The sequence below is a fragment of the Lissotriton vulgaris genome, chromosome 11, assembly GCF_964263255.1.
Source record: "Lissotriton vulgaris chromosome 11, aLisVul1.2, whole genome shotgun sequence".
NCBI classification, from domain to species: Eukaryota; Metazoa; Chordata; class Amphibia; order Caudata; family Salamandridae; genus Lissotriton; species Lissotriton vulgaris.
The window spans coordinates 540,104,506-540,129,311 of record NC_141699.1 but is presented as its reverse complement, the minus strand read 5'-3'; positions in this window follow the sequence as shown (position 1 = coordinate 540,129,311).

Here is a 24,806-nt window from a genome sequence, read left to right as displayed (position 1 = left end):
CTGAGAATTCTTAAAACCATTATAAAAGCCTAAGCATAACCCTTTGGGCAATGTTTACTTTCCGGTCACCTGACTGATGACGTAGCCGCGTACCAACTACGTAGCTTTAAATACGAAAGAAGCGCCATTATGAGTAAGATCCGGACATCAGTGGAATGTGCTACTAGGTCCAGGCGGCGAGTCGTCCCGTACGAAGTAAGCAAGTGCTTCTTTATAGCACGCGTTAAATATTATGGCTGTGAGAAATATGCAGTAGCATGGATGTACTGATGTGTGGCAACCCGCTCCGTTTTGTTTGTTTTTTGTCAGACAGAACGGGGCGTGAAGAAAGGGCCACACTGAGAGTCCATGTGGCAGGCTAACTTTCCAAACAGAGTAAGTGCATTGTAGTTGACCGTTGGTTCTCCTGAGTTTTGTCTGTTTTTCCGTCTCTGCGGCCTCTGACAGGGGGGTTATAGGGACTGGAATTTTATGTGTTGTACATCCAGTGTTTTTAACGTATAAATTAACTCCAAGGAACTACATGCCTCTAATTGAGATGTGCAGTTATCTAGCTTAATTATAGCTTATATACTATCAAAAGACCGAATTTGAGTCAGAAAACCCTAGCTTGAAACAAGTTTTGAATAACAGGTCGATTAACTGATACGGATACATCTAATATGCATGTGTTTCTTCTAATTGTTTCACAGATTGCATCCAGGCAAATAGCAGGAGCATTGACTGTGGGTAAAACCGTGAGTTAACTGAGGAGAGTACTGAATTTTGGTCTTTTTCTCTTCTGTCCTAATGGTGTGGGCACGCCTTAGCATGCGTGGACCCCGGAGGACGGTTTTTTCTATTGTAATATTGGTCCTGATGAAAGCTGAGCTTAGAAAGCAATAATTAGCAGAAACATGTTGACCACTCACACCGGGTCACTGGGGTTCTAATACAAACCTCAAAGTGACCTCACTGTTTTTAATGTGAACAACTGGCCCTTTAATAAAGTTGTTGGGGTCCAGCTGTGATCTTTTACCACACTATTCATTTTTCACTGATCACACATATCACGCTTTTTTAACACCTGCTCCGCTGCAATCGCAGGCGTCGAAGCACACAGGGAGGGATAGTCGGTCCCTCCTGTGACGAACCCCATGATGAAGCATGTCACCACTAGGGTGAGTGAGGGTTCTTTTAGAAAATAGTTTTTTCTCTTTTCCCTTTTTTCTGTTTTTTGACCGCACATTTAATTTAGTCTAGTCACTGTGTGTTTCCTCACTAAGGCATCATGTCGTTTTGAAATTCACAGCAGTAGGCGCTCTTTCGTTGTTAATAATTAATACTTCTGTGTGATACGCCATGTACAGCTCTTGGCACTTTTAATTTACTGAGGTGGTTTTATCGGATCACTGACAGAATATAGAATGCCAAAATATCGACCTGCCAAAATATCGTGGACAAAATATAGAATGCCAAAATATTGAATTCCTATCTACAAACAGGTAAGTACAAAAATATTGAATCTAAAATATAGTTGTAAATAATATAGTTTGTTAAAATATCGAATTTTTTAAATGTCTTAAAAGTAATGCAAATTAATGAAATAATAAATATAATTAACTAATACATACTTAAAAATACTTATATAACCTTAAAATGAATACATAATTAATGTAAGATATAAAAAAATGAACATACATTTTTATTTTTTAATACATATATATTTGTATTACAGTCATGTGATTCAATTGTGCTATTTAAAAGTACCTCCTTCCTCCTTCTCATGACATGTGATCAAGCCTCGGCTGAGGCGAAACGCGTCATGGCGACTGGTGGGCTGTTTATTCTCCACGAATAAATGCACTAAACAACAGGAGCACGGAATCTGTGGCTTTACTTGATCTTTCCGACTTTTGCTGTGTGGCGTGGCGTGGCTGCGCTGTGCTGCGTAGCATCGGACTCAACGAAATATTGTGTGTCTTACAACTTCCGAGACACCGAGTAAAGCCCCTCCTCGGCAAGTGGCAAGAAGCGGCAGGAAGTAATTGGTTCCGTGTCCCGGAACCGGATTCAGCACTCTGGTTGGAGGAAGCCGCGAGAAGCCCCTGCGAAGGAAGCACACGCCGACCTCTGACTGAAGGAGTCCAGTGTCTGAACGTTACGGGGACGCTCTGACATCCAGGTTAAGGTACGGTGGCGCAAATTAACGCAGTGGGGAGTGTGCACGTTGTTAGTCGTCGGGAAGCTTCCCACATTGACTGAACACGTCTGTTGTTAGTAGCGTAGTTTACGAGCCTGAAATCACCATGTCAGCCGCCGTGTTAAGGAGTAGGGAGCAGGCTGCGGAACTTGTGTTTGTCACCCCGGCTGGGGGGGCAACAGCATCAACATCAATGGGAAATTCTGCCAGCGCGACAAATCCAACGGCGCGCGACCTGTTCCGCAAGCTGGAGAAGCTAATGAAAAAAGAGACCTCTAAATGGTGGGAGAACAAATCCCTATCAATGTACTTGGAGGTCGGTCGAGTACCTCGTGGTCTACGTATCACCCTGGCCCCCAGTTACGAAGCTCCGGACCCTCGTATGCTCGAGGAGTGGGCAGCATCCAATTTGGAATCCTCGGCAAAATTGATGCAAATTTTAATCAAGTATGCCGAAAGCGATAGGATGAAAATCCAAGGCGAAATTGTCTTAGTGGAGGCGGAATTGGAGAAATTGGGTGATGACGAGGCAAATATGAAGAGGTTAAGAGAAGAAATGGAATCCCGCTTACAAAAGGAGGAAGACATCATAAAAAAACGCAAAGCGTTCAAATTTGAGAGGGACCGGTTGGATTACCTTAACGGTCGCATCTTTACGTTTGCACGAAAATTTGAAAAGAGTGGCAACTTTCAAAACTCACAGGGGAATAACAAACGTGCCAACTACTCAAAAGGCAATGTGAGCTCAGCCTCCTCAGTGAGTTTAAGTTCAACTGAGGGGAGTGAACTTGCAGGTGAATCACGGAATGCAGCGGTGGGGTTTACAGCACTAACACCCGCACAGGAAGTGAGTCGCCTGTGCGAGGCCAGAAGGGAAACCCTAAGACCGAGAGTTGCATTTGCTCAAACAGAAAAAGCGCAAACAGAAAGAGAGCAGAGCGACGAAAGTGCCGCAAAGAAAGGTGGAGCAACCAAGAAAAGAACAAACCGGAAGTGGTCCAACAAGAAACGAAGAAACCAACAGGGAGCCCCTCAATAATTAATTTGACAAGCATAACCTTAAGCCCCAAAGAAACAAAGATACTGAGCCTGGGGCTTTCCTACTGTGCACCACAGACTTTTGATTACGCCGGCACACGTATGGATATATATAGGTTTGTGAGGAAATTAAAATTGACTAAATTTCACCGTTTGCGACCAAAACCCAACAAAGAGGATAATACTGCGATGTTGAGTCCTAATTTACTCACAGTTGGGGACACCTCCGCCCTTGAGGAAATTTGGGAACTCCAAACGGAGCAAAGTGCATCAAATACAGATATGCCGCCAACGGCTGCCATTACCAACACTAACAGAGAGAAAGTGACAACACCTTTCATGCCGAAATCTACATTTAACCCCATCTCGGCACATGACAACCTGGATACTTATCAGGATCTGATGGTGGAAGATCTCAAAAAACTGTACACCAACACAAACAAAAAGAGCCAAGCCATTGCACGCCAAAACCAAAACTACAATCTATTGGTAAAAAAATTGAAATCTGAGGACAATTTAATCGTGAAGCAAGCAGATAAGGGGGGCAATATTGTCCTTTGGGCAAGAGGCAATTATGTAGCCGAAGCTGAGAGACAACTTAGCGACACTGCCTGCTATCGCAAAACCAACATCACAGTTGTCAGAATGGCTTGGAATGATCTCAATGCTAAATTAATGGGTTGGCGCAGCTGTGGTCTGATCTCCATGGAAGAATTTAAGTTCCTCAAAAAGGAATTCCCGGTGATTCCGGTATTCTACCTCTTACCCAAGATCCATAAGGACCCTCTTATGCCTCCCCTGCCATTGACAGTGCGACGGAAAACCTATCCAGGTACATCGACTTTTTTCTACAAGAATGGGTCAAGGGGCTGAACTCATACATCAGAGACACGAGTGATTTTCTGAGTAAGTTATCTCAACATGATTGGAATGAGGATTATCTGTTAATGACATTGGACATTTGTTCACTCTATACATCCATCAGGCATGTAGATGGCTTAAAAGCTACCCAATTCTTTTTGGACAAACGCCCCATTTATAATGCACAGCATAACAAGATGTTAATGGGGATGCTCAACATATGCTTACAACAAAATTTCTTTATGTTCGGGGGCCAGACCTACCAGCAACTCAGGGGGGTGGCCATGGGATCTTGCTTCTCCCCCAGTTTCGCGTGCCTTCACATGGGACTGTGGGAGGAGCAAACCCTGATGGGACAGCACAGACACCTGATGGAACAACACGCTATTCTGTATCTCAGATATATTGACGATTTATTTTTTATCTGGAGAGGTTCCATTGACAGTGCTACTGATTTTGTCAACAAGTTGAATGTTAATGATTTAAATCTTCAGTTTACTTCAACTATCAGTGATGTCTCAGTTAACTTCCTGGACGTAGAAGTATATGTTGCCAACAAAAGAATAGAAACAAAGTTACACAGGAAAGGTACCGCTGGAAACACGGTACTACATGCCTCTAGCAGTCACCCTCGTCACCTCATTCATAGCATCCCCTACGGGGAGATGCTAAGAATAAAGCGCATCTGCAGTAATGATGAAGAGTGCAAAACAGCTCAGCTGCAATGTAAAGAACGTTTTCTAGAGAGAGGGTACAGTGCTAAAATGATAGATGATGCCATTTTTAAGACCACAAAATTAGTAAGAGCAGATCTACTACAGAAATGTCCAGAAAAGAGCAGTACTGTTGTAACTCCATCAACAGAAAAAATTCAGTGCAGGGCTATAGTTACCTATAGTCAACAACATGCTGAGGTCCGCAAAATATTCTCTAGAAACTGGAACCTCGTGCAAGGAGACCAAATAATTGGTGATCTAGTAAAGAGTCAACCAGAGATCACATTCAGAAAATCTCCTTCTTTAGGCAGTGCTATTGTTAACAACACATTAGACGTTCCAAAGAAGTGGTGGGAACGCATTACGGGCTTCAAAAAATGTCAGAGTTGTAAAGCCTGTAAGCACGCCATGAATAAAACCCACTACACAAGTCCCTTCCACGATAAGCCAATTAAGATCAGACAAAAGCTGGGATGCAAGACGGAGTTTGTGGTCTATATACTAGTTTGCCCTTGTAATCTGCAGTATGTAGGCAGTACCCGCCTCCCGGCACACAAACGCATTCTTCAGCATTTGAGGGCTATATCAGGAAAAGACCCAGCCTATCCAGTAGCTCGACATTTCGAGAAATGTCATAATAGCAACCCCGAAAAGCTGCAATATTATTTGGTGGACTCAGTCCTACCTTTGAGGAGGGGGGGTGACAGAGACAGTAAGTTACGTCTTTTGGAAACCCGCTACATCCTCGAGTTAAACAGCAAACAGCCTGGGGGGCTTAACAGCACAGAGGACCTATATACCTGTTTATAACAAGGTTTACAGTTTTTTTCCCATTTGATTGGATGGTACACTGATATAACATCTATACCATATGTGCTCTGTTCCAGCAGCCTGCATGTTTTTAATTGATGAAACGTTATTGAATAACCTTGTTATTATTATTTTTGCACAAGCACTTTATTTTCATTTTACATTTAGCAACCCACGAGGAGGTACTTAGTGTATTACATTTTCATGGCATTGAACTGATAGTGTATGCAATATTCACCCACTTAGGTATCATACGTCATACTATGCTCATGGCTATAATTGTATTTATAAGAATACATATTTCCAGTCAAAAATCCCAAAGCAATGATAAAGGGCCATTATGTATTGACATGGTGGATATGGAGCAAGAGAGGCAACATGTGAATTGAATGTGTATAAGTGGAACTGATGTAAATAGTTACGCGGTCTTTGCACTAAATGTAAATATATGAAATTAGAGATATATTTTTATACATTTATATACACAAATTGGGATATATTTTTCTAGAAATTGAATTTAATTCTGAGAAATTTTCTACTTGTAATGATGATGTAGATTTCTTGAATTGCCTCTTGCGACAAACTAACTCTAGCTATGTTGATTGACTGGCACTACAATTAACTGTAGAAACTTGAAATGAGCTTTTATTGTATAATCACTTTGGGGAGGCTGATTTGGGCACTGCGCCCAGTATTATCCTTTGGATGTATGCCCCTTTAAGACTAACAGGATGTTCTATCAGTCATGTGATTCAATTGTGCTATTTAAAAGTACCTCCTTCCTCCTTCTCATGACATGTGATCAAGCCTCGGCTGAGGCGAAACGCGTCATGGCGACTGGTGGGCTGTTTATTCTCCACGAATAAATGCACTAAACAACAGGAGCACGGAATCTGTGGCTTTACTTGATCTTTCCGACTTTTGCTGTGTGGCGTGGCGTGGCTGCGCTGTGCTGCGTAGCATCGGACTCAACGAAATATATATATATATATATATATATATATATATATATATATATATATATATATTGTCGCTCCAGGTTGTCCACCTCTTGAGTAGCACGCGAGCAGCAGCTTTATTTATGTGTAGGTGAGGACGGGGATCCGCTTGTAGACGCCGCTCCGTAATGGATCTGCCCGACGCGTTTCGAAGCTCCATCTGCTTCTCTTCAGGGGCTTTAACGGAAGCGGTGTGCGCACCCGCTACACTTCTCCAATTTCATATAACTCACCCGCCGATGGGAGGCTCCAATGAGGCTTCTGGGAAGTGTAGTGCGGAAAGCACACAATCAAGTCCTGTATGGACTCCACAAGTGGGCCCGTCCTCGATCCCATGTACGGCTGCTGCTTCACTGCCGTGACCCCCACGTTAACGGGGTGGTGCATACTCCGCGGCTGGACTGCCGCGTATAAATTGTCGCTCCAGGTTGTCCACCTCTTGAGTAGCACGCGAGCAGCAGCTTTATTTATGTGTAGGTGAGGACGGGGATCCGCTTGTAGACGCCGCTCCGTAATGGATCTGCCCGACGCGTTTCGAAGCTCCATCTGCTTCTCTTCAGGGGCTTTAACGGAAGCGGTGTGCGCACCCGCTACACTTCTCCAATTTCATATAACTCACCCGCCGATGGGAGGCTCCAATGAGGCTTCTGGGAAGTGTAGTGCGGAAAGCACACAATCAAGTCCTGTATGGACTCCACAAGTGGGCCCGTCCTCGATCCCATGTACGGCTGCTGCTTCACTGCCGTGACCCCCACGTTAACGGGGTGGTGCATACTCCGCGGCTGGACTGCCGCGTATAAATTGTCGCTCCAGGTTGTCCACCTCTTGAGTAGCACGCGAGCAGCAGCTTTATTTATGTGTAGGTGAGGACGGGGATCCGCTTGTAGACGCCGCTCCGTAATGGATCTGCCCGACGCGTTTCGAAGCTCCATCTGCTTCTCTTCAGGGGCTTTAACGGAAGCGGTGTGCGCACCCGCTACACTTCTCCAATTTCATATAACTCACCCGCCGATGGGAGGCTCCAATGAGGCTTCTGGGAAGTGTAGTGCGGAAAGCACACAATCAAGTCCTGTATGGACTCCACAAGTGGGCCCGTCCTCGATCCCATGTACGGCTGCTGCTTCACTGCCGTGACCCCCACGTTAACGGGGTGGTGCATACTCCGCGGCTGGACTGCCGCGTATAAATTGTCGCTCCAGGTTGTCCACCTCTTGAGTAGCACGCGAGCAGCAGCTTTATTTATGTGTAGGTGAGGACGGGGATCCGCTTGTAGACGCCGCTCCGTAATGGATCTGCCCGACGCGTTTCGAAGCTCCATCTGCTTCTCTTCAGGGGCTTTAACGGAAGCGGTGTGCGCACCCGCTACACTTCTCCAATTTCATATAACTCACCCGCCGATGGGAGGCTCCAATGAGGCTTCTGGGAAGTGTAGTGCGGAAAGCACACAATCAAGTCCTGTATGGACTCCACAAGTGGGCCCGTCCTCGATCCCATGTACGGCTGCTGCTTCACTGCCGTGACCCCCACGTTAACGGGGTGGTGCATACTCCGCGGCTGGACTGCCGCGTATAAATTGTCGCTCCAGGTTGTCCACCTCTTGAGTAGCACGCGAGCAGCAGCTTTATTTATGTGTAGGTGAGGACGGGGATCCGCTTGTAGACGCCGCTCCGTAATGGATCTGCCCGACGCGTTTCGAAGCTCCATCTGCTTCTCTTCAGGGGCTTTAACGGAAGCGGTGTGCGCACCCGCTACACTTCTCCAATTTCATATAACTCACCCGCCGATGGGAGGCTCCAATGAGGCTTCTGGGAAGTGTAGTGCGGAAAGCACACAATCAAGTCCTGTATGGACTCCACAAGTGGGCCCGTCCTCGATCCCATGTACGGCTGCTGCTTCACTGCCGTGACCCCCACGTTAACGGGGTGGTGCATACTCCGCGGCTGGACTGCCGCGTATAAATTGTCGCTCCAGGTTGTCCACCTCTTGAGTAGCACGCGAGCAGCAGCTTTATTTATGTGTAGGTGAGGACGGGGATCCGCTTGTAGACGCCGCTCCGTAATGGATCTGCCCGACGCGTTTCGAAGCTCCATCTGCTTCTCTTCAGGGGCTTTAACGGAAGCGGTGTGCGCACCCGCTACACTTCTCCAATTTCATATAACTCACCCGCCGATGGGAGGCTCCAATGAGGCTTCTGGGAAGTGTAGTGCGGAAAGCACACAATCAAGTCCTGTATGGACTCCACAAGTGGGCCCGTCCTCGATCCCATGTACGGCTGCTGCTTCACTGCCGTGACCCCCACGTTAACGGGGTGGTGCATACTCCGCGGCTGGACTGCCGCGTATAAATTGTCGCTCCAGGTTGTCCACCTCTTGAGTAGCACGCGAGCAGCAGCTTTATTTATGTGTAGGTGAGGACGGGGATCCGCTTGTAGACGCCGCTCCGTAATGGATCTGCCCGACGCGTTTCGAAGCTCCATCTGCTTCTCTTCAGGGGCTTTAACGGAAGCGGTGTGCGCACCCGCTACACTTCTCCAATTTCATATAACTCACCCGCCGATGGGAGGCTCCAATGAGGCTTCTGGGAAGTGTAGTGCGGAAAGCACACAATCAAGTCCTGTATGGACTCCACAAGTGGGCCCGTCCTCGATCCCATGTACGGCTGCTGCTTCACTGCCGTGACCCCCACGTTAACGGGGTGGTGCATACTCCGCGGCTGGACTGCCGCGTATAAATTGTCGCTCCAGGTTGTCCACCTCTTGAGTAGCACGCGAGCAGCAGCTTTATTTATGTGTAGGTGAGGACGGGGATCCGCTTGTAGACGCCGCTCCGTAATGGATCTGCCCGACGCGTTTCGAAGCTCCATCTGCTTCTCTTCAGGGGCTTTAACGGAAGCGGTGTGCGCACCCGCTACACTTCTCCAATTTCATATAACTCACCCGCCGATGGGAGGCTCCAATGAGGCTTCTGGGAAGTGTAGTGCGGAAAGCACACAATCAAGTCCTGTATGGACTCCACAAGTGGGCCCGTCCTCGATCCCATGTACGGCTGCTGCTTCACTGCCGTGACCCCCACGTTAACGGGGTGGTGCATACTCCGCGGCTGGACTGCCGCGTATAAATTGTCGCTCCAGGTTGTCCACCTCTTGAGTAGCACGCGAGCAGCAGCTTTATTTATGTGTAGGTGAGGACGGGGATCCGCTTGTAGACGCCGCTCCGTAATGGATCTGCCCGACGCGTTTCGAAGCTCCATCTGCTTCTCTTCAGGGGCTTTAACGGAAGCGGTGTGCGCACCCGCTACACTTCTCCAATTTCATATAACTCACCCGCCGATGGGAGGCTCCAATGAGGCTTCTGGGAAGTGTAGTGCGGAAAGCACACAATCAAGTCCTGTATGGACTCCACAAGTGGGCCCGTCCTCGATCCCATGTACGGCTGCTGCTTCACTGCCGTGACCCCCACGTTAACGGGGTGGTGCATACTCCGCGGCTGGACTGCCGCGTATAAATTGTCGCTCCAGGTTGTCCACCTCTTGAGTAGCACGCGAGCAGCAGCTTTATTTATGTGTAGGTGAGGACGGGGATCCGCTTGTAGACGCCGCTCCGTAATGGATCTGCCCGACGCGTTTCGAAGCTCCATCTGCTTCTCTTCAGGGGCTTTAACGGAAGCGGTGTGCGCACCCGCTACACTTCTCCAATTTCATATAACTCACCCGCCGATGGGAGGCTCCAATGAGGCTTCTGGGAAGTGTAGTGCGGAAAGCACACAATCAAGTCCTGTATGGACTCCACAAGTGGGCCCGTCCTCGATCCCATGTACGGCTGCTGCTTCACTGCCGTGACCCCCACGTTAACGGGGTGGTGCATACTCCGCGGCTGGACTGCCGCGTATAAATTGTCGCTCCAGGTTGTCCACCTCTTGAGTAGCACGCGAGCAGCAGCTTTATTTATGTGTAGGTGAGGACGGGGATCCGCTTGTAGACGCCGCTCCGTAATGGATCTGCCCGACGCGTTTCGAAGCTCCATCTGCTTCTCTTCAGGGGCTTTAACGGAAGCGGTGTGCGCACCCGCTACACTTCTCCAATTTCATATAACTCACCCGCCGATGGGAGGCTCCAATGAGGCTTCTGGGAAGTGTAGTGCGGAAAGCACACAATCAAGTCCTGTATGGACTCCACAAGTGGGCCCGTCCTCGATCCCATGTACGGCTGCTGCTTCACTGCCGTGACCCCCACGTTAACGGGGTGGTGCATACTCCGCGGCTGGACTGCCGCGTATAAATTGTCGCTCCAGGTTGTCCACCTCTTGAGTAGCACGCGAGCAGCAGCTTTATTTATGTGTAGGTGAGGACGGGGATCCGCTTGTAGACGCCGCTCCGTAATGGATCTGCCCGACGCGTTTCGAAGCTCCATCTGCTTCTCTTCAGGGGCTTTAACGGAAGCGGTGTGCGCACCCGCTACACTTCTCCAATTTCATATAACTCACCCGCCGATGGGAGGCTCCAATGAGGCTTCTGGGAAGTGTAGTGCGGAAAGCACACAATCAAGTCCTGTATGGACTCCACAAGTGGGCCCGTCCTCGATCCCATGTACGGCTGCTGCTTCACTGCCGTGACCCCCACGTTAACGGGGTGGTGCATACTCCGCGGCTGGACTGCCGCGTATAAATTGTCGCTCCAGGTTGTCCACCTCTTGAGTAGCACGCGAGCAGCAGCTTTATTTATGTGTAGGTGAGGACGGGGATCCGCTTGTAGACGCCGCTCCGTAATGGATCTGCCCGACGCGTTTCGAAGCTCCATCTGTCCACCAGTACCACGAGTCACTCTGATGGCGGGTGCTGCCACGCGTTGGTGTACCGCGTACAAAATGTTAGCTCCAAAACTTTCTACCCAAATCCTTAGGTCAAAGAAAGACGGCAGCACTCACGGGTTCTTTTGGCTATTTTCAACAAACTTTAATTCAAGATAGACAAACGCGTTTCGGGAAGCGTCCCTTCCTCAGTGTCATGGCCCAATGCCCCAATGTCTCTTAACAAATTTGGTGATTTGATTCGAGAGCACGCTGAATGTAGTGACACATGTCATGCGTTCCGTCTTCTGTTTCGGAGGCAGGATTTCTAATAAGCTTGCTCTGTTGTTAGAGCAAGTTTATTAGAAATCCTGCATCCTAAACAGAAGACTTGGAACAACCAGTGATCCCCAAACATATCTCGGACATCAGTACATTCCTTTTTAAACGAGAACAAAGATGGGTGTACAAACTACAGACTGATAAAACGGGACTGAATGAAGATATCCCGTGGATGTCATTGTAACCCTGTCTAAACATAACATGCTGCTTTGACAGCAACAGTAGGGTCAGATTTATTTAAATCGATGGATGTGACATGACATGATATCTTTTTGAAATCAGCATCTGAATTATCACCTTGGTCAACATACATCGACCGATAGTTATTCGTTTATACAATTATCATTCAGAATCCATTAGTATAAGCATTGGTTACATACATTCCATACTGTTCCCTAACACTACCAATGGGTCCTAACTGCTGTAAAAAATGTCCTACTACTGTGTGAACATAGTTCAACATTAGTGATAGCGGGTTATTTCACGCGGCCCTACTTCTATAATATTGGAGATTTCAGTCAATCAAAAGCTGTGAATACATAAAAACGACTATCAGTCAGATAGATCTTTGCTTATTTATCAAGGGTCGACGCACGGATAACAGTCTTTAGTTACCACTGAGGTGCGAGATCATCTAGACACATATCCATACGTCTCCAAAGGTAATCGTAATGGTAACAGTTGTTTACACTGTACACGATATAGTCCGCATACAATACTACCAAGTGTTTCCGCACAGGCAAGGGTTACTTTTTACCAAGTATGCGCAGAATCTTCCGCAATCATATCTTTGCAATTATGATGGCAAAGTTTGTTTTTCTACGTAGAAGCTTATTAGCAAAGCGCGAGATAGTTTATATGCACTACATATGCCATCAGCCTCTGACACCCCTACGTGATCACGTGACTTCAGGGCACGCAACTACAGCGTTCTTATGGCCGCTTCCTGTCCGTCTAGGTACCTCCCACAAAGACAGCCTAGACGGATGTCCGGAGTACCGACGGACAGGTAAGCAAGCCAGGGGGAACGCGCACTACATTTCATGTGTATGTATTTCTTCGTTAATGCGTTCTGATCAGTGCCCCGTCTAATGCCTTTTTGCTCGTTACAAAGTAATGGCTCTATGCGGCTCTCGGGCCTCTTCCCAAGAACCGATTCTCAGTTCCTAAGTTGGAAGTAGCTCTCGTTAACCAATCTGAAATGCCCTAAATGAATAACTGGCCGGTTCGAATCGGCGCACTTGCTAGAGTCATGCGACTACTTGGAGATGCTTTGGTGCCTATTTTCACGAGTGCAGTCTCATTTTTCTAAAAAAGCTGGCACATATAAAAGAAAAGAAATCAATTGCAAATGTCTTACACGAACTACCGGCTGGCTCGTGTTATGCGACCATCCCAGTGCTTGGTGCATTTTTCCTTGTGACATCGACAGAATCAACAAGGCAAAATGTATTCATTTTAATAAATTCCAAAATCGGCTAAACGTTTGCCACTATGTGAACATATGTCTAACAGAAAAATTAGATATATAAATCCGTTATTAATATTTTGTAACCAATACAGCTTCCTAGTCCTTCCTTTATTTTTCTTTCTTCTTCTCTTCCTATAGAGCGGTGCTCCATTTTTACCTGAGATGTAGCCAGGTGAGGTGGAGAGTGTATTCCCCACAAACTGGGTGAGTGGATATATCTATATCCGTTGTCCTCAATATGATGCTGAGCACAAGAAACTACTGACCAAAAAAGCATTGGCAAATCTATCACGAAAAGAGTGTGTTGCATAGACTATTGCCATTAACTGTGTGTTTTTCTCTGTTTGTTCGTCCACTGTTATTGTGTGACCATCTGGATCATCTGCATGGGCGAATTCCAGGTGATATGAACTTCATTTTCTTTACTTTTTCACATTAAGCAGTAGCATTATGTTAAGGTCCTGATGAAGCAGGAGGAGATCTTTTGACTCTACACCAACTGCAGAAACATGTCGACCTACAATCCATCTCAGTAGTCATTTGTTGAATACTACTTTGCACTGTTTTTTATCCTTGGGAGTGGATAGGATCCTATTAAAATTGTTCTCTTCCACTTCCACAACCCAATCTTAATCATTTAGTTTGCACATAGCACTGTTACTTTCTCACTATTTCTTGCACTGCTAGTCGAATTACCCCCTGATGCCACACATTCTTGCCACTACATTTGAGTGTCCTTTTACCAGATTAGGCTACAATCTACCTAATCCATAGTGGATGTTTACCACTTCCTTCGGGTGAAGGATCCCAAATGATGTAGGGCGGTACAGGATGGGTATCTGATGGGAAATACAATTTTTCACCACAAATTACTCTCTGTGGATTTCGTGATTGTACCCTTGTTGAGATAACACAGTTTCTCTAGATAGTTCTAATTTTTCTGACCCGTTGCTATTTCATTAATTTTTATAGTAATTGTTATCCCTACGCTATCCAACACTTTCCCTACTGTTGAACTCTCTGGAGTTGGAATAGTAATTGTTACCCCTACGCTATCCTACAGTTTCCCTATTGTTGTACTCTCTGGAGTGGGAATAGTAATTGTTACCCCTACACTATCCAACACTTTCCCTACTGTTGCACTCTCTGGAGTTGGAATAGTAATTTTTACCCATACGCTATCCAACACTTTCCCTACTGTTGCACTCTCTGGAGTGGGAATAGTAATTGTTACCCCTACGCTATCCAACACTTTCCCTACTGTTACACTCTCTGGAGTGGGAATAGTAATTGTTACCCTTACGCTATCCAACACTTTCCCTACTGTTGCACTCTCTGGAGTTGGAATAGTAATTTGTACCCCTACGCTATCCAACACTTTCCCTACTGTTGCACTCTCTAGAGTGGAAATAGTAAGTATCACCCCTATGCTATCCAACACTTTCCCTACTGTTGCACTCTCTGGAGTTGGAATAATAATTTTTACCCCTACGCTATCCAACACTTTCTCTACTGTTGCACTCTCTGGAGTTGGATTAGTAATTTTTACCCCTATGCCATCCAACTCTTTCCCTACTGTTGCACTCTCTGGGGTGGGAATAGTAATTATTACCCCTACGCTATCCAACACTTTCCCTACTGTTGCACTCTCTGGAGTTGGAATAGTAATTTTTACCCCTACGCTATCCAACACTTTCCCTTCTGTTGCACTCTCTGGAGTGGGAATAGTAATTGTTACCCCTACGCTATCCAAAACTTTCCCTACTGTTGCACTCTCTGGAGTGGAAATACTCATTTTTACCCCTACGCTATCCAACACTTTCCCTACTGTTGCACTCTCTGGAGTTGGAATAGTAATTGTTACCCCTACGCTATCCAACACTTTCCCTACTGTTGCACTCTCTGGAGTGGGAATAGTAATTGTTACCCGTACGCTATCCAACATTTTCCCTACTGTTGCACTCTCTGGATTTGAAATAGTAATTTTTACCCCTACGCTATCCAACACTTTCCCTACTGTTGCACTCTCTGGAATTGGAATAGTAATTTTTACCCCTATGCTATCCAACACTTTCCCTACTGTTGCAATCTCTGGGGTGGGAATAGTAATTGTTACCCCTATGCTATCCAACACTTTCCCTACTGTTGCACTCCCTGGAGTTGGAATAGTAATTTTTACCCCTACGCTATCTAACACTTTCCCTACTATTGCACTCTCTGGAGTGGGAATAGTAATTGTTACCCCTACGCTATCCAACACTTTCCCTACTGTTGCACTCTCTGGAGTGGAAATAGTAATTTTTACCCCTATGCTATCCAACACTTTCCCTACTGTTGCACTCTGTGGAGTTGGAATAGTAATTGTTACCCCTACGCTATCCAACACTTTCCCTACTGTTACACTCTCTGGAGTGGGAATAGTAATTTGTACCCGTACGCTATCCAAAATGTATTTCATTTTTTTTATTTGTTTTACATTTTTATTAATTGTTATTTATATTATTATTTGAAGTATATACATTTATTTGTAATTTATTATATTTTCATTTATTTATAAGTTATTAAAATAATTTATTAGAGGTATTATTAATGAAGGATATACTATGTATCATATCTTTATTATTATTAGTTTTTATTACATTAATTATTAATTTTAAATATTATAATATATATTTAACTATGTTTATTAAATGTATAAGTATTCTTTTGTTAATATTCCATGTTTTTTAATTAAAAAATAGGATATTTTAAAAAAACGATATTTTTGACATCGATATTATTTTTTTGATATTTTTGTACTTACCTTGTTAGAGATAGGATCTCGATATTAATGTAATCGATATTTTTGTTGAGATATTTTGCTAGGTAGATATTTTTGTAGTCGATATTTTGTCATAGATTCCATTATTTCTTGATGACATTGTTCCTCAGGGTTCCTCGGCTTGAACCCGCTTCAGTCAGAATAGCTGCAAATGTTCAGACAATGTCCAGATACCTTACTGAAATGTAGATCCAAAACCCTGTTGAATTTATTGCAGGAGTTCTGGCATCACTGCCTCCAGAACACTATATCAATGATGGCGGAATTCTTGCTGGACAGAGGCAATCTGTTGGCGGACTGAAATTCCAGACATTTCAGAGATTCCAGTGAGTGGAAACTACATCCAAAGTACTTCTGAGACTTGACGGACCATTGGGGTCAGATTAGACTTCAGTATGCCTTTTATCCATTTGTCGTGATTCCAAGGGTGATGACGCAGTTAAGGTGTCAGCAAGCAAAGATGGTTTTAGTGACCCCCTTAAGGGAATCACAGCTTTGGTTTTCGGTCCGCCAAGAGCTGTGCTGTAACCCTCCAGTACTTGTTCCAATGGCTTAGAATATTCTCATGAATCTGTCAGACCATTCTCACCCAATGATCCTCTCGGGTTAGCTGTGGTTGATGGCTTGAAAAATTCTGGGCATGACGGAAGGTGGACATCCTTTCAAATCAGATTTCAGAATTTAACATGCAGACATGGGCCATTGATATTTAGAGACGTTACAGATTAGCTTGGCATTGATGGTCCTATTGGTGTGCTGAACCGGGTTTTGATCCCTTGGGGATAGAAGTGATGAAAGCTGCAAACTTTCTAGCTAAAGCTAGCGTCTTTATGGTAAATCTACTGCACAGTGGATTCTTAAAGATCAGCTATTGCCTCTAGTCTCTGGTCACGGGGTAGTTGACATCCATTGATAAAGATATTTTTGAAAGGTATTTGTATGCAATTCCTCCAGAACCTAAAAAATCTTCCTATTGCAATTTGATGGTTGTTCTAAAGTTTTCAGAGGAATGGCCCCCAAACCCTCATTTGTCTCGTAAGCAGCTTTCAGCACAGCTAGCCATACTGTGTCCTTTTTATCTGGCTGAACAGTCTCAGATGTGAAGGAATTTAAATTTAGAAAGTAGGTAATTTACACAAGAGGGTGTTAAATTTGTGAATGCGAAGAGAACTAAGACTTCAACAAAGTCTTCCCAGATGACCCAAAGCTGTGTGTTTTTCGCTGCCTCAAGTATTATGAGAGGATAAGAGAATTCAGGCTCAGAGTAGTGGGTCAATCTGAGCTCCAACCTCAACAGGAACTTTAACTTGCAGCATGAAGTGGAACATGGCAGGAGCAGGCATTGACGAAGACGTTGTCCGGGCATTGACGTAAATGTTTTTTGCTCACTCAGGAGAATGATGGCAATTAAGTCTCTGTTATCAGGTGTTCATTTCGAGGATATTTTCAAAGCAGCAAGTTGGTCGAGCAACTCGACCTTTAAGGAAATCTAAATTAAACCTATACCATCTTTGGAATTACAGGTACACAGAGGCGTGGACTAGTCCCACCCATTACTGATATCTGCACTTCAATACTTGTGATTTCACATTTGACTTAAAGGGCTATGCTTTGTTTCTGAGAAATGTCATGTTGGATGCATTTCACTTCCAGCCCGGTTTCATCTTTTGACTTCTAAGGTGGTATAAAAAGACTAAACTATTTATTTTTAGATTGTAGGACCGAAATGAAAAATTACCTTCCTGAGCACAGATCTGGGTTTTTCACAGTCAGAAGTAGAAAGATTTGTGACCTGCAGCTATAGTTATGTGACTGTTTTAGTGATGATTCTGTTACTTGTGATCAAGTGTTTTGAAGTTTTCTCATGGAAGTTTATCGGAAGCAGGCTTTCTATATAGTGAACTAAAAAGAAGTACACTGCGCATAGTGTCCAGTGAGTTCCCGATTGGCTTACAGGGGCAAAAGCAGATAATACTAATGCTCTATTTGTGGTAGTGTGGTTGAGCAGTTAGGCTTATCAGATGGCAGTGCTAAGCATTTGTTGTAGTCACAGAGGTAATACCTGAGACACACACTCAAGAATAAATCCAAGACCAATTTAGAAAAATAAAAATTATTTTTTTATATCTTTTCTAAACAAGAACTAGGTTCAAAAGTAAGTACTGTATTTCTAATTAATTTTCAAAGATAAGAAAATAGTGCAAAGTCATGCGCAATTGCGCACCTTTCAATCCTGTAGGAGGAAAAGCAGGTAGGTAAAGCACTCAGCACAGACAGTTGTAGGGGTTCACCTTCCAGGTATAAAGAAGCCAAAGTTCAATGTTCTACCAACAGGTCATCGGGTGAGTCCTGAATTCAGTTGGAAGCAGACAGTTGGTAGCTGGCGCACTACGGGGAAGGAGGGCACTCTAAAAACAGGCTGTACAAGGGCTCCCAAATGGGGGCTAGGGTCGCAAGGGCCTTAGGCACAAGGGAGCACAGCTAGTTTGTTGTTACCCAGGCCGGGCGGGCTGAGCGCAGAGCAGGCAGGTTGGCTGGCCCCGGGGCGTAAAGGTGCTCCTCGCGGTCAGGGGCCAACAGCTGGCAGGGACAATTTCAGGACTGCTGTGCCACTCTCAAATTGGGTCTCAGTTGTTGTGATGGTCCTCAGGGGCGGCTGGGCTCTGGTTTCATTGGAGTCTCGACTGGACTCTTCGAACTCGGTGTTGTTTGCAGGGCGTGTCTTAGGAGTGACTTACCTACACTACATGTAGTGTTTTGCTGGCATGGCATGCAGGGATGTGTGCATGTCGACTCTTCGGTTTTCTATGCACCAAGATACGCAGTCTGAAATGGCAGTTTGAATGAGCTTGGTGAGAGGTCCCTTATGGTGGCACAATTCATGCTGCAGCCCTTAGGAACCCTTTTTAAGTCAAATGCCCTAGGTACTAGCGGTACCATTTACAAGGAGCCTAAAGGTGGTGCCATTTGAGGAACAATCATACAGTTTAGGGACAGAGCACTTGTGCTGGGAACCTGGCTAGCAGGAACCCAGCACAGTTTCAGTCAAAGTTGCCCCAGGGACCGGGCAACAAAAGTGTGTGTGTTGGGGGGGGTGTACTGCAACAAAAAGCTAGTTTCCTACAGAGTTCTAGTTTATTTACTTGGTAATGGGCTTGAAGAAAGTAAGACATAATTCTTGCCTCACTGTCCTAAATTGAATTAAAACTTTCAGGCACAAAATCAAGGACATTTATATTTTAGTTAAGATCTTAAACAGCAGAACTATAGGTACGACAAAAACAATAATCAGATGAGCTCCAGTGCTGACTGAAGGTGTATTGAGGTCTCTTTAGGATTTCTAAACCATAGTGCAGACAAGTTTGTTCATTTAGTTTTCTCCAGCGTGATATTACCGATGCAGGAGCACTTTACAAATGCATTGATGAAGGAGAGCAGTCTAGCAACCGCATGGGTTACAGTATGACTATGTAAATTATTTACATTACATAGAATACCTGAAGAAGTAGACATAGGTATTTTAGTGCGCGTATGCATTTACCTAAATAATTTTATATTAGGGGTGTATCTAAGTTCAGTTCATTTCTGAGTGTGCTACAAAGTAGTTTAACATTCACGAAAGAGGAGCGTTCCTAGGTACTTTTTTAGGGCTCGGCCTACAGCCCACGAAGTGGATGTGGCTTCAGAGTCCTTTTGAGAGGACTTCAAAAATCTAACCTACGAATTCCAGAGACACGCGTGAATTTTGTTCATTATTTAAGGCAGCTGCATGGCAATTGGCCCTCGCATGGCTGTGTTTTTACAAGGCAGCACGCAATAGGCCATAGTCTGTAGAGTTGCTCCACTTCCTGCATATTCCGTGCGGACACGCGCAGCAGAAGGCTATAATTCATGAATTACCAGCTGTCAGGGGCCGCGGTAATTGAAGCCAGACGCTGGGCGCGCATTCAGCACTCTCCAGTTACTTGCATTTTTTTTTTTTTTACAATACGATCGCTTTCGCGATCGGTTGAAGAGCCGCTTGCTTTTAACTTCTGGTTAGCAGATGACCGGGCTTCACAAGCATGGTTGTGAAGGTGTGGCGAAGCCGTGTGACAGACTCTAGACCCTGCGCTTTCACTGAGTGCATGACTGTGAAAGTCCATTTCTCACTATCATCTTTGTGGACTCAGCTGTGAGGGTTTAACTCGCGTGTGTTCTCTGCGTGCATGAGTAGGAAGATGCATCTCATACTACCTCTGAGTGCACCACGGCAAAGGCACACCACGTGTTTGACCCTTGCGGTCGTGGGGTCACAGCAGTGGGGGCGCATGTGACGTGTGTGACCCTTGGGGTTGTGGGGTCCGGGCAGTGAGAGCGCATCTCAAGTGTGTGACTCTTGTGCGCATGACGGCGGCGGCTGCGGAGGCGTTAGTGCACATCCTCATGAGCTCGTGAGGCGCCAGCCGTGCTTGTATTATCTCGTCCCAGCCCGTGTGTTTTGGGGGGGCAGCACTGGAGGGTGGGAGAGCTGCGGGACATGAGGCGGTTTTGTGGACAGCAGCCAAGAAACCTGTCAGGTGAACAAACATGAAACCTCTTTGGGGCAGTCTGACGTCACTGTTTTCTTAACTCCAAGTCTTGAATTAATCATGAAGCTGCGATGGTTCCCGCGCTCAGGGGTGTGCGCGCTCCCGCTGCACTGGAGGGGAGCTATTGATCTTTGTACGGATTGTCGGAGCATATTGAAATAAATTGAGATTCACTTCAGGAGGCGCGTGCACGCTGTTAGGACGAATCAATATTTATGAAGTAAGAATCGTTGCGCCAGGCTCTAATACACGAATTAAAACACAACTTCCAAAATAATAATTCCATAACGCATATCTGCTGTTAAGCGCTCTATGTCACACCTGCTAATATTTCTCAATTTATATTATGCAGCTTTTCTGCTTTGGCAGGATTGGAACTCATGACTCAGAGAACGCTCTATTTTGTTAGCGGCGAAAGATAACGGGAAGCATCCGAACTTAAGCTGAGATACTATCGATACAAACAGCCCTGCACGATGCGTCTTCTTTTGAGACAGAACACTCCAGCGCGCCACCTGTTATTTCTGAAAGCAAAGTCAGGTTTGCTAGCCAGCGCCAAATGTCAAACACAGCTTCGTAGGAAACACAAGGGCATATTATCTGTCTTTGTAGGCCCTGCTATGTGCTAATTTATCTGGCGTGCTCTCTCCGGCAAACACAAGCAGAGACACATGAAATAATCAATCTAATTATGTAGCTGTTTTGAGAAATAGAAACAAAGGAAGGTGTTTTTTTGTGTGAGCCACTACAAAGGATGTCACGAAAACCTAACACAGCTGATGAAAATAAACGAAGTGCTTGTAAGCTGTTACAATATCAGAGCAAATCAACTTTTACAGGTTTCATATGCAGCCTAGGCGCAGGTGCCTTTCTCACTGCCCTCCACCTCTCTAAACTACTTGCCTCAAACCTGATACCTCACCTGTCTCCACCCATCCCCATCCTGCCCCCTCTTGTCCATTCGGGCTCCCTGTATGCCGTGCCTCGCCGCTCGGTGTGCCTCAATACACCCTTCCCTCCTGTATCGCTCTCCCAGTCTCTCACTCTTATCTCATCCACGCTGTATCTTGCAGGGCTGCAGCCCTCCTTCCCTCTCGCCCCCTTCTACCCCTCTGCTTCTCTTACCTCAATCCTACCCCTCCCTAACCGCCTGTCCCACCCCAGCCCCCGCACCGGTCACCACCACCCTTCTCCCTCAATCTCTCTTCAGCACCTTCTCTGCAACCCGTTCCCTTGCCACTGATTTTGCTTATCCTCCCTCCCCCCGCCTGCTGTGCTATCTACACTGCCCCTTTCCTCGCACCAGTTCCACGTCCCTGTCTCCCGCCTGCCCTGCTCTTCACCACAAGCTGTATCTTATTCCTCTTTTTCTACCCCTATCTTCTCCAGGATACAAGAGACCATCTACCCTATTGCACATTTTCTGCCTCGCGCCACCTTTTCTTTCGTATTCTGCCTGTCTGCCCCTCCCCCGCCCGTTTATATTTCTGCTCATGTTTTTCTCCCTATTATAGGCCTGCTCTGCCCATTCCCGTCCTGTTCCTCCCTGCCCTCTCCCCTCACTTCCCTATTTGGCCTTCTCTGCTCTCATGAATGCACAATTTCAGCTCTATTGGGTTCTTTCCCCGTGTGCCGCTCTCCCTTCTAGTTTCCTTGCCCTCTACCGCTCTGCAAAAGGCACCCACCTTTCTGAGTCACTGCCTCTCCACCTGCCAATGCTTTTCTTCTCCTTTTCCAGTTTCTGTGTTCTTCCTTCCCTTTCCACGCCTCAAGCACCTCCTCTCATTCCGATAGCACACCTTTATCTTTCTCGTATGTTTCCTCTCTCCACCTTTTCTCTAATTTCACTTCATTTTTTTATTCTACCTTCTTAATTCCCTTTTATGTTGCTAATGTCCCCATTAGCCCCGCCCCATTTCAAAACCACTTGTGTCCTGCCCTTTCCCCTAGTTAACTCTCCCCTCCAGATGCCTCTGCTCTCTGCCCCTGCGTTGTCACCTGCCTCTCCTCTTAGTCCCTGCGTTGTGTTCTGCCTCACCTCTCCCCCCTTGCGTCGTGTCCTGCCTCTCCTCTCCACCCCTGCGTTGTGTCTTGCCTCTCCTCTCTGCCCCTACATTGTCTTGCCTCTCCTCTCTGCCTCTGCGTTGTCTTGCCTCTCCTCTCTGCCCCTGCGTTGTCCTGCCTCTCCTCTCTGCCCCTGCGTTGTCCTGCCTCTCCTCTCTGCCCCTGCGTTGTGTCCTGCCTTACCTCTTCCCCTCTTGCGTTGTGTCCTGCCTCACCTGTCCCCCCTTGCGTTGTGTCCTGCCTCTCCTCTCGGCCCCTGCGTTGTGTCTTGCCTCTCCTCTCTGCCCCTGGGTTGTGTCTTGCCTCTCCTCTCTGCCCCTGCATTGTCCTGCCTCTCCTCTCTGCCCCTGCATTGTCCTGCTTCTCCTCTCTCCCGCTGCGTTGTCCTGCCTCTCCTCTCTGCCCCTGCCTTGTGTCCTGCATCTCCTCTCTGGCCCTGCGTTGTACTGCCTCTCCTCTCTGGCCCTGCGTTGTCCAGGCTCTCCTCTCTGCCCCTGCGTTGTGTCCTGCTTCTCCTCTCTGCCCCTGCGTTGTCACCTGCCTCAACTCTCTGCCGCTGCGTTGTATCCTGCCTCTCCGCCCCTGCGTTGTATCCTGCCTCTCCGCCCCTCCGTTGTGTCCTGCCTCTCCGGCCATGCATTGTGTCCTGCCTCTCTTCCCTGCCCCTGCGTTGTTACCTGCCTCTCCTCTGTGCCCCTGCGTTGTGTCCTGCCTCTCCTCTCCGCCGCTGTATTGTGTCCTGCCTCTCCTCTCTGCCCCTGCGTTGTCACCTGCCTCTCCTCTCTGCCCCTGCGTTGTGTCCTGCCTCTCCTCTCTGCCCCTGCGTTGTCACCTGCCTCTCCTCTCTGCCCCTGCGTTGTGTCCTGCTTCTCGTCTCTGCCCGTGCGTTGTAGAAGACCGGGCACATGTTACTTGAGGCACACTGGTGTGGTGGTGTTAAAGACAGGGGCACTGCTTTCAGAGTCTTTGGCTCCTAAGGGGGACCCCAATCACCTGCCAGCTCTTTCACAGGAGCGCAACATTTCCATGCTCCCCCATCTGACCAAAGCTTTCATTCCAGACAACAGACCCCAGTGTCTCACAGAGGATCACACAACACCACACAGACACACACCACACAGACACAAACCACACACACCCCACACACACACACACCACACACATAACACTACATACATAAGACCACACACACCACACGCACACAACACCACACATACACAACACCACACACACACACCACACACACACACACAACACCACACACACACACCACACACACACACACCACACACACACTCACCACCACATACTCACCACCACACACTCACCACCACACACTCACCAGGCACACACACACACCACCAGCCATCGGTGCACACTTTCAACAGGCACACACACCAGTCATCACTGCACGCTTTCACCAGGAACACACACACCACCAGCCGTCAGTGCACGCTTTTACCAAGCACATACAACACCAGCCGTCATTGCACGCTTTCACCAGGCACACACACCACCAGCCGTCTGTGAGTGAGAGTGACTGCAGAGTGAGCGTGACAGCAGGAGTGACAGCAGAGTGAGAGTGACTGCAGAGTGAGATTGACTCTGGAGATTGAGTGTTCCAGAGAGAGCAGGGTATGCGTGTGCACTTACACAGTGCACTGACACACAGGAGCTAACACAAAGAACAGGTGAACACGTGTCTTGGGAGCTTCATGGAGGCAGCCGGCCTTCTGTGAGGGGAGCAGCAAGGAGGGGACGCCCCAACCAATCAAGTCCAACTACTCACAACCTACTGTATGATTACAACCAGGCCAAAGGGCAGAGCTAGGTCTTTTTGTATTACGTAGGGTGAGCAGTGTGTGAGTGTGTAGGGTGAGCAGTGTGTGAGTATGCAGGGTTAACAGTGTATGAGCGTGCAAGGTGAACATTGTGTGAGTGTGTAGGGTGAGCAGTGTGTGAGTGTGCAGGGTGAACATTGTGTGTTTGTAGGGTGAGCAGTGTGTGAGTGTGTAGAGTGAGCAGTGTGTGAGTCTGTAGGGTGAGCTGTGTGAGAGTGTGTAGGGTGAGCAGTGTGTGAGTGTGCAGGGTGAACATTGTGTGAGTGAGCAGGGTGAACATTGTGTGAGTGTGCAGGGTGAACAGTGTGTG